Genomic DNA, 10,500 nt, shown 5'->3' with positions numbered 1-10,500 from the left:
TTATACACCCTAAACACGTCTACTAACCACACTAGTAAGCTTTGTGTTATGAAAGGGATATGTAACATAATGTACATATTTCGTTCATATGATTGTTTAAAACATATCACATACAGCGAAAGAAACACTTTGAAACTTTAAATATTAATTGTTATAAAAATTAAATACAGCTTCCAAGTAGAAGCGCTTACACGGCTAAGCCACGCCCTGCAAGGCAGTGAGATATATTTCCTATACTAGAAGAGTGATTCTGCAGTGGTTGGAAAGGAATTGATTCCACTAAGTAAATAGTACAGAGTGACCAAATAAGAACTAGACCTAAACACAGTTAATATGAAGAAATCAGTAGCATTTTTCTGGCCACCTTATATCACCTTCCTTAATTTGTGTTGTCATAGAAATAACGGCAGAGTCATCTAGATATTATTATATTAATTTCGTTCAAAATTACTTGTTTTCTAACAGAGAAATAAGTATCCTGTTTATTCCGAAATACCGCTCTGCTCAAGAATTATTGTAGCTTTCGGAAACACGTGTGATAAATATTGTTTTCTCTTTATAAAGATAACTTACCGCTCTAATACTAGCATGCTAATACTGATTATCTTATCTGGCAGTTTATAAGCGAAGTATGATGCTCAAGATTTGTGTTTAAAAACTAGTTCCTTTATATATTGGAATGTTTACCTGAAAATCACCAAGAGTACACCAACTTCAATAATCCACGGGTCCTCAACCTGTTGAATCAGCGGTAAATAAGAAATGCTTGTACTAAATTATAACATTGTTCTAGTTGAGCTTGTTCACCTGAACGACACATTATGCACAAAATCGGCTAAACGGCCAGGCCAAAGAATCGCTATGGTTTTGGCGTAGTCGTCCGAAATTTTGAACTGTGGAATAGAGGGAAGGCATCCTGTCGGCTGCACCCGTCACCCGAGGCGGCAACTCTTAACTGAACAGTAAGACTGACTATCACTTTTGTAACACATCCACAGGTGACAGTGCAAAGTGTGGTTGATAACACCACGTCTCTTATAACACATCCACAGGGACAGTACAAAGTGTGGTTGGTAGCCCCACATCTCTTATAACGCATCCACAGTTACAAGTGCAAAACATTTTGCCAACACCACGTCTTGGACCCGAAAGCCCCCCAGATCCTCAGTCCACAACGCTATGTCATGATCTATTTTTTAAACAATTTTAAGTTGAGTTCAGCTCAGTTACTTAAATTGCGAGTAAAAGTTCAGTAGTTGTTCGCTGTTTTACCCGCAGTATAAGTAATTGAACTCTATATAAGCTTTCACGCTCAGCTATGTAATTTCAAAATTTTGTTCTTTGATCCATCCACCGTTCATAATCAGTTTATTCTTTATATGTCCTTTACGTTTTGAGACATAATTACGTCTGGCGAAGGTTAAACACGCGGGATTTGGAAAATCCTTAATAATAAATAAGGAAGCTAATTTCAATATTTAGAGGTAAAATGTTGAAAGTAGTTCTGTAAGAGAAGGTCCTTTAAGGTTGGTTGACTTCTGGTGTGGATGTTAGGGCAACTAAGACAGGTTACATTCAACTTCATTACAATTACTCGATATCCCTAACACTGTGTTAAGACAACTTACTTTTAACTTCATTACAATAACCTAGTTTACTTAAGTACTAAGGCACCTTACATTCAACTTCATTACAATAAGCCAGTTTACTTAAATACTAAGACAACTTACATTCAACTTCATTAGAATAACTAAGCATACTTAATATTGTACTAAGACACCTTACATTCAACTTCATTAATGTAACTAAGTATGACAGGTCTTATTGGTATAATGCATAATGTATTAAGTCCTCTTCAAAATAAAAAATAGAGATACGCTTAAATCATTAAATATCTTATAGATAGATAGATCAGCATAATTTTATTGAACACACTAAATGTTATATTTTATGTGTATTAGTCGTAGCCTCTGCTGATGCACATAGATACAGATATAAGAGACATTACGTGATTATACCTAACTCAGTTTAAAGCCTAATAATTGATTTTGTAATGAAAGTGAATTATATATCTTTCTTTCGTGTCTTGTGACAGAAACACAGTATCACCACTGTACAGGTAAGATATTCGTGTTACCATGTCTCTCTCTATCAATCTATATCTATGAAGTAAGTCAAAAAGATAAATAATAGTATCTCATATAACTGGCAATAATCGATGTTCAATGAAAGGAAGTGACCATCATTTTCGAATTTCCCGTGTTCAAGAAGCTGTATGATGTTGATTTACTGGTAACTAGCACGATACAGAATCTACTTTGTTTCTGTTCTCTAGCATCTTGAAATATATAGTATTTATATTATTAGTTTTGAAAAAGCTGAGTCGTTATATTAGATTTCTCACTATTGGAAATTAGTATAGCATGTTGGTTATTCGCGCTGAAGGGGCTGTGTTATTCTGTTATTTTAATAGAAATGGAGAAGGGGATATAGCATTTATGTAATGTGGTGAAGGGGGTTATGTTGTTTTGCTAGTTTACTGGTAAAATGAAAGGGGATACAAAATTAATGTTACAAGTGCTGAAGGAACTGTATTGTTTAGCTAGTTTACTGGTAATAGGAAAGGGGATACAAAATTTATGTTACAAATGCTGAAGGAGCTGTATTGTTTAGCTAGTTTACTGGTAATAGGAAAGGGGATACAAAATTTATGTTACAAATGCTGAAGGAGCTGTATTGTTTAGTTAGTTTACTGATGATAGGAAAGGGAATATAAAATTTATGTTATACGAATTGAAGGGCTGAGTTGTTTCATTACTTGTTGTGTTAGTTTACTGGCAATAGGAAAGGGGAACTTATTATTTGAGTTCAAGGATGGAGTGTTTTGTTAGCTTTCTTGTAATTGGAAAGAGAATACGTTATTCATATTAAAGTGGGCTATGTTCTTGTGTTAGTTTATTGGTAACTGAAGTGTTTATGTGCTGTATTGAGTGGTATAATCTATATTTATGTGTTAGCTACAGTGTGTCCCAAAATAATTATAAATAGGATGTTTATTAAGATATATCTGAGTTTTATAATCCAAGTTAAAGAAGACAAGTGAAGAATATTTTGAGTTATCGCAGGTGTTCGAACTGATGACTGTTCTGGTCCAGGCACTGCTGATAACGATGACAGATGGAATTGCAAACATCACGAATCATTTAATTTGGTATTTTGGCACATTCTCTTTCAATTACTGCTTTCAACTCATTGACTGTTGCAGGTTTTGTGCTATAAACCTTATCTTTGAGGTATTCCCATAAAAGAAAAGTCTAGTGGTATTAAGTCTGGTGAACGTGGGGGGAATTCAATGCTACCTTTTCGCCCAATCCATCTGTTCGGCAGATTTTCGTCAAGATAGGGCCTCACGTCATGATGGTAGTGGGGAGGTGCTTCATCTTGCTTGAAATAAAACTCATCATCTTCCAATTGCTCTCGAATGAGTGGCGTGACGGATTCCTGCAGCAAGTTCAGATAAATAGCACCATTTTTTGGGACACCGTGTATTTGCGTGAAGCTGTATCTTCATGTTAATCAACTATCGTATAACTTATATTTTAGTCCTACTTCACTGTAGTAGAACCTGTATTTTTGTCCTATTTCATTGTGGTAGAACCTGGATTTTTGTACTATTCCAAAAGTAACCCGGAATGGGCATAGGTTTTTTGTTGTTAGTGGTGGTTTTTTGCTTGCCCACATACTTTACATTTATGATTACGTTTCATTAAAAACAACAACAACAGTGATTTTAAGGTGTTGCAAGGTCTTTCTGTAGAGTGTATATTAAGTTTATTTAAATAGCAATGTGTAACCCAAAATGCCCTGTTAATAAAATATGAAACAAAAACAGAACATGTTTTAGAGCAAGTTCAATCATGTGGATTTTATTAAACTTTGCAAGGGCTTTTTTAAATAGTTATACTTTATTTATTAGTATTTGCATGGCTGATATAACCATATGGGATATGGTATATAAATTATTTAACCTTTATCAAATATTTATTTTAGTAGGTCTTCAGAAACTGTACCTTAGAGATTAAGTGGTTAGACTTGAAATGCATTTCTCATGTTTTCGTACGGTGTAATCTAAAACCTTACCTTAACTGCATTTTTGTTTATTTTCAATTCAATAATATCCTTGTTTAACTTTTTTGTAACAGCAGCTTGTGTTTATACATATGTTAAAAACGTGGACATTTTCAGCCTTGGTTTTTCTTTAACAACGAGCTCGTATTTAACTTAGAAAACTCTGAAACAAAAAGTCAAATTTTGATCACTTTATTTTATAGTTTTAAGTATAAAAACAATGCTTGGTCACCAAATGTTTTATAACAATCACACAAATTTCTTAACTTTGTAAAAATATAGACATGTTTCGCTACAGTAATATCTGACAGTCACTAAATTTTTTTTTCTTAAATTGTGAACTGTTTTTGAAAATGGCGGATGATGAACTATCTTTTCTTGCAATGTCTTCTACAATGGCTGATTGCTATTCAGTAGCCTTTTAAAAAACACAACCATTCTATGCTTTACAATGTATTTGATCCCTTCTTCGCGTAATCTTAAGTTTGTACCCTAGAATTGGAGGTTCACGTTAAAGAACCTCACTAATTTGAGAGCTTTCATAAGGAAAGCCTTTTTCTTCAGGAGTTAAATGAGAATGTTTCCTGGGTAGTGATGTTATGGTTGCATATACTAAAAGTATCTGCACACATAGATTGCCCATAAAATGAAATACTTGTAACGTGAGCCAAGAGGACGAATTCGACTATACCCTTCTTCAAAAATTAAATTGTTTTTTTAAATTTTAGATTCTGATTCTACTATTGGACAATACGTTTAAATAATAGAAGCAAAACATAACAATAAAATAAAAGATGAACGTAATAATATGAAACATTTATTAAACGTTTCGGAATCTTCAAAATTCCATCTTCAGTAATCTAGAGCTTTTTCTGGTGGGCCGCCAAAAAAGTGGGTAAAAAAAAAAGATGTTGAGGTAATTTTAATTCTAAATAAACAATAAGCCGATAAAAAGTATGTTGAATTAATTAAATGTTACAGTATGTCAAAAGGAGATGTTATTGTTTTTACTACGGCACTGTTTTTCCATCACCATCCTAAAGTTATAGGTTTGGGGGCCTCAAACTTTTTTATTCACACCAAAGGAGACTCAAACTAAAAGAGTTTGGGAAACACTAATCTAGAGGTACCAAACAAACACAATTGTAATTACAATAGAAATATGATATAATTTGTAATACATAAGAAGTAAACAATTTGAATATAAAAAGTATGTAGTACAAATGAAATAATTAAATTAAAATTGATTTACTTTAAGTGAATAGTGTGTATTATTTATGGGCGGAAGAAGAGTTTTTATGTATAATGTTTATTTTATTAGAAGTTCAGCATCATGTTTAGCTGTTGAGAAAATTTTAAAGTTGGAGAGAGAAATCGGATGCCCTGTTTCTGTATTATGCTGGTAGATAGCGAAGTTGGGAAGGTTTGTAACCAGTTTTTATGGATATACCCATCTGTTCACATGTTCGTACCTTAAGGCGACACTTGGTTTCACCAACATAGGAGGCTCTATAGTCTCCGCACGTGTATAAGTAGTCGGCACACAATCTTTGTAGCGGAGAACATTTTGAGCCTGAAATTAGGTTTAAAAATAACTTTCAGGTCAATTTTGGGATGGTAAGTGTTACATAGTTTTTTCAACTGTTTTGTGATAAGAGAGCTCTGTCTTCCAAGATATGGTGAGCAGATGTATAAAAGAAGTTTTGGTACAGTGGGTATCTTAGGTGATTTGACAAACATATTAGTTAATAATGAGGAAGTTATTTTCTCCAAGAGATGCATGCTTAGGGTAGCCGTTTCGCAAAATAATGCTTTCTATGGAAGAGATTTCTTTGTGAAGGCCTAGATAAGAATAGGTAAGGTTGTATGCCCTTTTTAGTAGGCAGAGAATAAGATAGCCTTTGAAATAATATAAAGTTGTCAAACTGAGTGAAAATGCCAGTCACTGTGTTTTTACGATAGACAGAAGTTGTAAAACCGTTATCAAGAATGACCAGAAAAGAAATATAATTATTCGTCTCAGTTTCATGTGTGAATTGTATAGAGAGGTGTTGTGAATTAAGATAGTCACGAAAGCGTTGGATGTGATCACTATAGTGGAAAATATCATCAGCATACCTTTTGTAGAGAGATCAGGCTTGAAGCTTAAAGGACGGATGTTAATCCAGTTCTGTTTATTGCCTTATTAGAAGCAAAACACTAATTACAAAATTAAAATTAAAAGAGGGCAAAAACAAAAAAGTTGCAATGTTGTTTAAACAGTTTTTGTTGTTGTTGTTGTTTATTTTATGGAACAAGTTTTTATGATAATTCCACATCCGTTTATTTTCAGGCAGAAGCAGTGGCACCTTATGTACAACGTCTGCCTGTTGATACCTGTACGAAAGAGGTAAGTTTACGAATCTTACAAGAGTGACATTTTTAACATTTTTATATTTAGTTCGTAATAAATTCCCAACCATTCGACAGTGTAATACCACCTCGAATAGACTTATGGTTAGAGTAACATATCGAAAGCCATCTCGGGGCAATATATTCATACACGAATATTATGAAACAACATAGAACCAACTGACTCAACAGCTCCAAGAAGGAATTCTTCAAGATCCTCCACCAAAGTAGAATGGTTAGGGCAGGAACGCTCTTACAAACAAAACGAAGACTGTGGTTACGAAAGAAAACCCTCCAACGTATAAAGCTATTGCGATGAAAATTAGCAAATCTCGTGGCACCTTTAAGAAAATAATAAACAATAAAATTAATTGAAATTAGCGAAGATTCAGAATCCAAAAGTGTACTATTTTCCCACTACACCTCGAAATCAACGGTTGATTTCATTAGAAAGCCGAGAAAACTCAAATCACAACAATTCGCCCACATATCTGCCACTCCAATGAACTTTTGAGCTTAAACGTGATCTTCGAAACCTGCGTCCACATGTAATGGAGAGTCTATAGAAAGTTTTTCAAGATTATTGGTCTAAATTTGAACTCACAGTCTTTCAACTTTGCTTGTTACAAAAGGAGTTGCCGGAACCAGGCAACAATGCACAACCATGGCCATCAATAATGCACAAACATGGCCATCAGAGCGAACATAATCGACGGCGAAGGAAGTAATTCGAAAAGCAGCACAAGACCTGGAACATTATTTTAATAACATACGACTGATCCTAGATTACATATACAAGTCTATATATACATACTCTAGTACTATAATTTTGTTAATCAATTTATAATGTATAGCAAGATGGCAAATGTAGTTTTAATATTACATTGTGGCTCTTCTTCGCGTGCTCTCTTTTCAAAGTGTCTTTTGATGTTTACAGAAATTAAGATTATCTGTAGATAGAGATATATAATTAAGTAACTTACTCGAGTTTATTAGTGCACTGTCAGCACCATGATAGTAAAAATTATATTTTAAGATGTCATTAATTTCATATTTAAAAACGTGAATCAAACAAGTACTGTATGTATATATGGAATAACACTGCTGTGTCATACTGTTACAGACTTGTCGATTTCTGGAGCAAACCAATAGACGTGGATTAGCCATAACCGGAAGAGATTTCTTTGTGGTGAACAGAAAATTCCTATTGGCGGTAAGTAAAAATATCATTTTGTAAAGTATACTCCTAATGGTTGTAAGTGAAAATACTGTACTTTGAAATATTTTCTTATTGGTCCTCAAGTGCAGATAACTTTGCGATATTCTCAGGTGCAATAATAATCTTATAATTTAGAATAATAACCGCACCAACAAAAGAATTGACAGAAAAAGTTATGAAAAGTTACATTGTGTTTCCTATCTGACTGAACTAAAGGAAAATACTGGACAACTCGGCAGTTAAAAACAAGCAATTATTCATTAACATAAAGAAACACAATTTGACACATTTCACGAAATGACAGACAGTGCTACTCTCTAAAGACTGGAAAGAGCTCTGTAGCAGCAAAAACACAAATTGGAACAGACTGGAATAATAAACTACTATATAGAAAACACAAAAAGGTTACATCTCCCTGAGCACATGTGTACCCATGCCACTTTTGATCATCCCATAACTACAAAAATATAATATCGTTAAATCTCCAAAGATGACGCTCCTAGAGGTCATATTGTGTACTAAACCATGTAGTTCCGCAACACCATTTTCCAAGGGAGAAATACAGTGGGGCCAAATGGAAACGATGTATGACTAGGACAAGAGCAAGTTGGCCACAATCCAGAAACCAATTCTTAATTGTTAAATTTATACGTACACACACACATACGTTTGAAAAGTTTCGAAATTTTTAGGTGAGAAAAATCATCTACATAAACTTAAAGGAAAAGAAATACCTGATATACTTCATATACCACACCATTATATTTTTTATTGGCCTTAACGTTTTTTAAGATATTTGTTACTTACTGTGGGTAGATTTTCAAAGAAAGCTTTCCACCACTTTCTTTTCTTTAATTCTGAATATATTTGAGCTCTTTGCGATATATGGAATCTGAATTGCCTACTCTGAATTGCACTCATTCTAAGGCATCTAAATTCCCACAAAAACAAAAACAAGATAGTAAACACACATTTTCCCCATTTCACATCACAAGATCTAGTTCATTAAGCCTATAAATCGTTTTCTGCACAGTTTTTGTGAGTTCTGTTGCGGCATATCCAATCGTCATTGTCTTTGTTGTGCTCGAAATTTCACACAAATACTCATCAAATCTGTTGCAGGAGCTTGTCTGATGTGTAAAGGATGAGATAGCAGTAATAGTAGCAACAGTAGTTGTAGCAGACCAACATGATTAGCAGAAGTAGCAAGAGCAGTAGTAGTAATAGCAATAATAATAGTAGTAGCTGGAGCAGTAACAGAGGCAGTAGTGGCAATGATGGTAGTAGCAGTATTAGTGGAAGTAGCCGTAACACCAAGGCAACATCACTGGCATCACACAACAATACAATTTACAATAACAGTTATTACAAAAAATGATTTATAAACTAAAGTTTCACAAACTTACAAGCAATATAAAGTCTTCTTTCTAGTCTGGAACTTCTTCTATATCTTATCGAGGGTTCACGATGAGTGAGTTGATTACGCGTTGACGTAGGTATATTTCATTTAACGGGAAGCTAGCTAGCTTTGTCCTTCGTTATTCACCAGCCACACACGTCGAGTTTTCCACGATAAATTTATATAATGTTTTCGTAAAAATACTAATGTCCGATGAGAATCCACTGAAGTTAAATGATGTGTAATGTTCGAACTTTGTAAGGGTTCCTGGTAGAATATCTGAAGTTTTCCGATTGATAAGCGTTATTATAATCACAGTTATAGTTTCCAAAGTTTATAGCACACTGACTATAGCGAACTAATAATAGATACTCTCTTCTTTTTTTTTTTTTGGCGCGTCGCGTTGGTTATACTTGTAGCCGTGTGGAGGCTGTCTCGAATTTTCAGTTTTACGTAACAATACTGGCGCTAACACAAGCTTTTACGTACACATATATTGTTTATTCTTACTCTCGAGAATCTTCTACAACATTGAAGAATAGGCGGGAGTTTCACAATACATAATTAACAGTATAAGCTTTGAATATTTCTAAATATGCATTTAATCTAAACAAATGTTGATATTAAAATAAATATATAATAACAAATTCGTTACACTGAATAAATCGGGAATTAAGTTAGAAAAATTATGAACACACAAAAAAAACATTCTATTTGAAGTTACGAAGTGTCGGCATTAGTCACGTGTTTTTTGATATCAGCTGTAGTTCAAGTCGATTTTTCATGTGCGGTATTACATTGCATATCTTTGGTCAATCGAAATACTAATTGCTACTTAACTCAACATTTTAATGAAATCTGTTCTGTACGTTAGTTTGGCTAAGTTGTGACTGAAATTGATCTAAAATTAAATAAAGCAATACATAAACAACAACGTTTTTTTAAAGAACGTCAATGAAAAAACTCAGAAAAATAGATTAAGTAATTTTAACTTTCTAAAATATTATTAGTAAGAAACGTAATGTTTTCTTTTCAGTTTCTAGGGGCCGCTACAATTTTCTTGATTGTTCTTCTAAGCCTGTAAAGGGACACGTGGAATGAATGAGATAGAAAATGTTAAAGGATAGTCGCATTTTCACTGTACAGTTTGGAATAATTAGAAAGAGAAACACTTCACTAATTTTTATTCATATCTACAGTTTGATATAATTCATCACAATCTGCTTTAACAACGCGACGTGTGAATTGAGAAATTTCAACTTATATAAAACAGTAGTAAGTCTTGTGTCTATTATCTCACGATCTACATTTATGTGAAGCTTATTATGCACTGTCTAATATGGAGCTTCTTGTGCACTGTTTA

General features: G+C 33.6%; 1 long non-coding RNA gene across 1 annotated transcript; it reads left to right on the top strand.

The window, feature by feature from the left end:
• Nucleotides 1-6,475: 6,475 nt before the first annotated feature.
• LOC111085314 lies at nt 6,476-10,188 on the top strand. The gene is made up of 3 exons (XR_002610155.1): nt 6,476-6,517; nt 7,643-7,732; nt 10,174-10,188. It is a non-coding gene; the product is annotated as an uncharacterized LOC111085314 (long non-coding RNA).
• Nucleotides 10,189-10,500: the final 312 nt, after the last annotated feature.

Source organism: Limulus polyphemus, unplaced genomic scaffold (genome assembly GCF_000517525.1).
Source record: "Limulus polyphemus unplaced genomic scaffold, Limulus_polyphemus-2.1.2 Scaffold327, whole genome shotgun sequence".
Lineage (NCBI taxonomy): Eukaryota > Metazoa > Arthropoda > Merostomata > Xiphosura > Limulidae > Limulus > Limulus polyphemus.
The sequence above is the reverse complement of the archived record's forward strand: the minus strand, read 5'-3'. Positions and strand labels throughout refer to the sequence as shown.